At 35.1% G+C, this 7094-nt stretch overlaps 1 pseudogene; it reads left to right on the top strand.

Moving 5' to 3' along the window:
* The first annotated feature begins 5519 nt into the window (after positions 1-5519).
* On the top strand, positions 5520-5866 carry LOC107524414 (eukaryotic translation initiation factor 1 pseudogene; annotated as a pseudogene).
* The last annotated feature ends 1228 nt before the right edge of the window (positions 5867-7094 follow it).

Raw genomic sequence — 7094 nt, 5'->3', positions numbered from 1 at the left:
ATGTTTTAACTTTATATCTGCCATATTATTCAGACACATGGAATTAACCATACCTGTAAGAAAACTTTTGCTGACTGAAACCTTTGGCAACAATACTTTAAGTTATTTCTTAGTTCCTGGATCTTTCAACTCAGTGATTTCCTCCTATTGCTGAATGACACATACCCTTTGGGCAGTGACTAATAGCCTATTGTTGGGCACTAATGGGACTGATTTTCTCACTTTTCAACCCAATATTCCTATCCTATAATGGGCCTTCTCTAAACCAAAATGTCCTAAGGTGATACAAGCTCAGAAAAATTCTATTGAAAAGGGGAGATAGCACATCCAATCAAAGGCCAATCCTGGTCCTTAAGACCTTAGCCAAATTCATAAAATAAGGCTGCACACTCACTGGGATCAGGATGCTCCTCTGCTGTTTTAACCAAACCATTGACTTAATAAGGCCATTGCCTAGAAGATTTTCCACCTGAGAAGAGAGTATGACTCACTGATTGAATAGACTCTCTCAAAGGTCATAAAATCTGAAGGGAGTGCTGCATTCACCCACCAGAATGATAGTTAAGATCCCATGGAATTGAACATTTTTCAAAACTCGATAAATTTCCAGCATTGTTCATGGCCATAGAACACACTCCCTCTTAGACTGAAGTATAGTTTTACAAACACTCAAGAGCCATTGCTAATGGTCTAGTTACATGGTCAGGCCATTGGGCAACCCAGGATAAAACTACTGAATACACACACTTTTCTGAGACACCTGCCCAAGGAAATAGATACAACAACATAGTAGCAAACTCTATCTTTATTTTTCATATGTATTTGCCCACAAGAAAAAAAAAAAACACTACATTTAAAGAAAAGGAAACTATCTGAAATGAAAAAGTCAATCAAGAATGTGTGACCGTCATCTCTACTATAGTTTTGGGTTCCTATTCAAATCCACCTACCATAAAGGAATAGGATGCCTAATAAAGAATTCATTTAAAAGGTGCGTAAACCACTCTTGCCCATCAAGCCTGTTCTAGTTGCCTTCTAAGCCAGACTCTTTAAACACTTCCACAGTGCTTGTTGGTCCAGCTTTCCCTGGTTGTTTACCAGTTATAGGCTCCCATACCAAGGGCTCCTTTGCATTGGCTGAACTCTGAAGCACCTTGGAATTAGGGAAGTAAGGGAAAAGATTATTTCAAGAGCAATAATATGTTCCCCTTCTTTTTTCACCCTCTGCTTTGACTTCAGTACTTACTTTAAAAATGGACATTGTCTTTGCATCAGATGGTTCTGCAGACATCCTCTCCTGATGCAGCAAGTGACTTATAAAGGCAAATGGTAACTTTGGGGTCATTGCTGAACTTATCACTCCAGAAAAATGACAATCTGGCTCATCTCCAGAGGAAATAACAGATATGTTTGTCAAATGTGAACATATCTAATCCTGGGAAATTATTGGAGGGGAAATGTCAAGAGAGATGACAAATAAATTTCTCTTTCTTATCGCAGATATTGAAAAGACATTCCAAAATAGTCTTCTTTGTTGTCCAAGAAGTAGAGTTTACAATGAGAATTTTTTAACCCAGCTGAGGACCTTATTGACATCCTTCTCCCAGGCAATATTGTGGAAATTGTTATCATCAGGACTAGGTGTTTGCCAGAACTAACAGAGAGACTTATATTAATGAGGCTTCAAAACAAAGAGGTGGACAGAGGAGAGGCAAATCTTTGCTTATGGATGGCCTTGATGGCCCTCCGTCTTCGCGCTTTCGGTGGCTTGGCAAAGCAGGCCCCCAGGATAGTTCAATGAAAATATAGTTCTCACTAATACCAGCTATGTTAGTGAAAAGAGTGCCTGCTCTTCCAAGTGCTCCCTTTTTTTAACAAGGCCACTGCCTCAACCAGGAATCTCTGTTACATGATTGACTAGGTGTTCTCTATCCCAATGCTCTTGTAATTTTAAAAAGTGTTATATGAGGAAAAAGTCCCTCTCAGGAGCACTTCCTCCTGTTGAATCCATCTATGCTCAGTCCAAGCGCACCTCTCTATAGAATAATAATAGCTCAAGGGGTATTTTACTCTATTGTTTCTTAGTTTGTAAGATTTCCTCTATAAAATGTACTTTTTGCCTACAATTTGGATCACTAGTAATATGTTCCTTGCATAAGAGTTAACTGAGAAAAATTACAAAATCTCCTCTAGAGCTTTTAATAATAAGGTAAATTTCCATTTGTAGAAGGTTTATTCAGGTAAAAATTGGAGACAAAATATTTTAATAGTTTTTTATTCCATAATTATATAATTCCTTCTCATGATAGACAATACCTTCATTGACCACCCAATCTAAATTGTCCTTTCCTGTGACACCCTATCAGAAAGGTAGTTTTGTTGTCTTCATTTATTACTTTTGAAAATTCTCTTGTTCATTTATTTTCACTTGTTTATTGTCCATCTTTCCCACTATAATGTAAACACCGCAAGAGAAGAAATCTCACTTGTGTTATTTATCAGTTAAACCCAACACCCAGAAAAGTACCTGGCATATGAAGGCGACAAAAAATATTTAACAAATTATTTTAGTGGGAGAAAAAAAGCATGAGTAAATCTAATAGCTAATCATCTTATCTATGGAGGAAAAAATGGACACACCTCCTCCTTTATAACAAATTTAATTAATATTGAGGGGAAAGTGTTAAAAAGAGGGATTTAGAAAGAAGTAGGTTGGATGTGTGACTCTTAAAAATAACCACTTAATAGTTTACATTTTTATTTTTATTTTTTTAAAGGTGTGAATTTCAATGGTGTAAATCATTTAAGAAAAGCTAACAACGTGTATGATGTGAAACACTAAATTATTAATAGCAATTGTGTTTGATTAAATATTTGTGACTAACTCATTCCCTAAGTCAAAATAAATTGCTAAATGTTGGAAAGTGCAAAAAAAAATGTACTTTATTGTAAGCAATACCATATGTCTGCTCAGGTAGGATCTCCTTACTTCGCTCCCATCCACTCTCTGAAGGTTTGAGAGACTTTTCCAAAGTATTTCAGAAATTCTATTAGAATCTAAGAAGTAACCCAAAATGAAGTTTGATGAATAATAATGTGCCATGTTCTTAATAGTTTGAATTTTTATTATATTACTGCATTGAGGGCAAGAACCATATAGTTGTCACCTTTATACTTTCCATATTATCTACCACAGTGCCTTGCATAGTATAGACACTCAATCCACATTTCCCTATTTGAATTAAATTGAGTTTAAATGAATTTAAATACTCTTCTTCCTGAAGTTAGGGAGCATTATATCAAGTTACATTTCTAGAGAAAAACCACTTAAAGAGGAATTATTTGATATCCATTCTACAATCCTTTTCTGCTCCTGATGCCCTATATTCCCCATTGTTCTCAGCCTGCTGTTCCCCATCCAACCTTTCCCACATTTATTCACTTCCCATCATCACTCTTGACTGTGACTTTTCAGCGAAGTAGAATGGGGACTGGTAAAAGCAGTAACTCACAGTAACACTATCACAATCATTTTTCAAGGTTTTTCCCCAAAGCTCATGGAAAGTAATTGAGATGGCCTTTCTATGTCTTCATAGAGACTAAAGAGTCCCTTTAAAATAGTTTTGTTTAAGCCTTTTTACTTTCTGAGATTCATCAAATATATAGTCTATCAAATTCATTACCAGCAACTAAATGTTCAATATTAAAACAACTTATGTAAAGAGATATCACTTCATGTGTTTCAGGGTGATAAATTACTGGCTTTCCTAGCATTTTCAAAGCCTACACTTCCTTATGTTTCATAGAAAAACTATAGTAGTATGCCATGTTCTATCATAATCTTAACATGAATATAAGACTATCAGGCTTTATTTGTTTCTATTTTGACACAGTTCATAGTCCCATTAATATTGAAGATAGTTATTAATAATTTTTCTTATATCTTATCAAATATCTATAATACTGATAATACATATTTATAATGTAAAAAAATAAATGACAAGAAATCTACCTATAAGTTTGTAAAGTGACAAGCCAATATTTAATTTTCTCCTGTGACAGTAAACACATATACTCTTAAAAATATAAATAACAACAGACATTAAAATGGATCTTTTAAAGGCTTCTGGCCATTAATCATTACATTTATTACCTAATTATTATTAATTCATCTGGATCTGTAATCTAGAAATATTAAAAATCATGGACACGGGCAACAATGTGGTGCTTGCCGGAGTGGAGAGGGTATGGGGAGATGGAGGAGGGTATGGGGTATAAATGGTGATGGATAGAGACTTGACTTGGGGTGGTGAACACACAATACAGTGTACAGATAATGTGCTATAGAATTGTACACCTGAAACCTGTATAATTTTGTTAACCAGGGCCACCCCAATAAATTCAATAAAATAAAATTTAAAAAGATCTAAGAGAAACCCTACAGAGAAATGAAAAAAAATGTAGTAAAGTAGCAGATAAATACATCCTTCTAGGTAATTATTTCCTCTTCTCTGTATGGCAATCAAAGCCAAAATTTTACATATAAGCTGCATAGAGCTAAGGAATAATTGCCTCATGTACATTGAATTTGAATTCTCAATAATTCAAGTCGGTGACTAAAAGGAAACATTGACACACTTTATTCTTATTGAATAGCAACCTAACTCTTACTGACAGAATTTGCTGATGCACTAATGTATCTTGCTCAGGCTGTGACTCAATCAAAATATGTTAATCAAACAGACTCACTAGTGAAAACTATAAGTTTTAACTGTATAAATTAATTCAATTATGTTCATGTATACATAAGTATGTGTGTGTGTGATTCAGCAATACACTGTTATATATTAAAGTCATGCCTCTGAATGATGATAATTACTTCCAAATAAGGGTCAGTTTCTCACTATCTACAAATGTAATTGCTGTTTTCAGCAGGGGAGGGGGGAATTGTGGGTTTGTACACTATATCTGGTCCTTAATTTAAATTTTTCACTTAAAAATTTTGATTTTGACAGCATCTAACATCATTAATCAAAGATAAGAGTGCAATGTGGTAAGCAAAGATAAGAACCAAAAATTTTATGATACTAAATTTAGAATGGCTATTTTTACCAATTAGTTATGTAAACTGGTGAGGTTAGAAAAAGAATAAATTTTTAAATGTTTTACCTGTTTTCAATTGAGTTTCCATTGTGGAAAGTTGAGATCTGTGATAAAAATAATACTAAATTCAAATACATCAAATATGCATATAATGTGTTACATTAAGTCTCTTTTAAAACATCATTCATTCAAACAAGTTTTTAAAATATGTCTATTTGTAAGACCAAGGTATAAAAAAATGCCCAGTCAGTGATCGATCCCCAGCCAGGACTCAGCAACCCCTCCATAGAGCACCCTCACTTCCCAATGCTCCAGTACAAACACACACGCACACACACACACACACACACACACACCCGCGCGCACGCCTTCTTCCTCAGCAGTCTTCCACAGGCAGTTATTACCAAGGAAAAGGAATGTATGGTATAGCCACTATCCAGAACCTCCACTCTTTCCACCCCTTTGTTGATGCAAGTAAGGGTGATGTTCTGCTTCCTGCTGGCACTGAGGACTATATCCATACAAGAATTCAACAGAGAAATTACAGGAAGACCCTTACTACTGTCCAAGGGATTGCTGAGGATATGATATAAAGAAACTAGTGAAGGTGTTTAAGAAGTTTGCCTGCAATGATACTGTAATTGAGCATCTTGAATATGAAGAAGTAATTCAGCTATAGGGTGACCAGTGTAAGAACATATGCAAGTTCCTTATAGAGATTAGACTGGCTAAAGATGACCAGGTGAAGGTTCATGGGTTTTAAGTGTTTTTGGTTCACTAGAGCTTAAGTGAGGATTTCCATGCGATGAGTAGGATTTCCCTCTGTTCCTTGCCACAAAAAAATCTCACAGCTTGCATAATATAACCATTAAGGTCTGCTTTTCACTTGGACTAGTCTAACTCCTTCATGCAGTAACTGAAAAGAGCCATACTGTTTAGTCTTGAAGTTCCTCATTTAAACAGAGGTCAAGCAGTAAGCACCTGGCAGTGTCCAGCCTGAAACAAAGCAATGAAGGAATGTTTCAGCAAAGCCCCAAGCTCCAAGATTATAGACGGCTATCTCTGGCCAGAAGCCCCACCCTTGCCAGAGTTCCCTGCCCTCAGAAAGGAAATAAGAAAAATCAGAGAGGAAATAAATGACATTGAAACTAAAAACCCAGCACAAAAAGTCAATGAAATAAAGAGCTGATCCTTTGAAAAGATAAAGAAGACTGATGAACCATTAGCCAGACTCATCAAGAAACAAAAAGAGAGGACCCAAACAAATAAAATCAGAAATGAAAGAGGAGAAGTTACAACCAACATCAGAGAAATACAAAGAATAATAATAAAATACTATGAACAACTATATGCCAAAAAATTGGACAACCTGGATAAAAAAGACAAAGTCAAGAAACATACAATCTTCAAAAATGGAATTAGGAAGAATCAGACAACCTGAATAGAACAATGACAAATAATAAAACTGAAAAAGTAATTAAAAAATTTTCCAGAAAACTTAAGTCCTCGACAAGATGGCTTCACTGGCAAATTTTACCAAATATTCAAATAAGAACTAACACTTATCCTCCTCCAACTATCCCAAAAAATTCAAGAGGGAAGTCTTCAAGTTCTTTTACAAGGCCAACATTATCCTAATTCCAAAACCAGATAAAGACACCACAAAGAAATAAAATCATAGGTCAATATCCCTGGTGAACATAGATGCTAAGATCCTCAGGAATATATTAGCAAATCAGATCCAGAAATACATTAAAAAGATCATACATACTGACCATGTGGGATTTATCCTGGGGTCGCAGGGTTGCTAAAATATTCACTAATCGATAAATGTGATACAACACAGTAAATGAAAAATAAAAATCACATGATCATATCAATAGATGCAGAGAAAGCATTTGATAAAATCCAGCACTGATTTATGATAAAAACTGTCAGCAAAGTGGGAATATAGGGATCATATCTCAAGATAACAAAAGCCATATATGAAA

This window comes from Miniopterus natalensis, chromosome 1 (assembly GCF_054644295.1).
Source record: "Miniopterus natalensis isolate mMinNat1 chromosome 1, mMinNat1.hap1, whole genome shotgun sequence".
NCBI classification, from domain to species: Eukaryota; Metazoa; Chordata; class Mammalia; order Chiroptera; family Miniopteridae; genus Miniopterus; species Miniopterus natalensis.
This window is presented reverse-complemented; position numbering and strand designations above follow the sequence as displayed.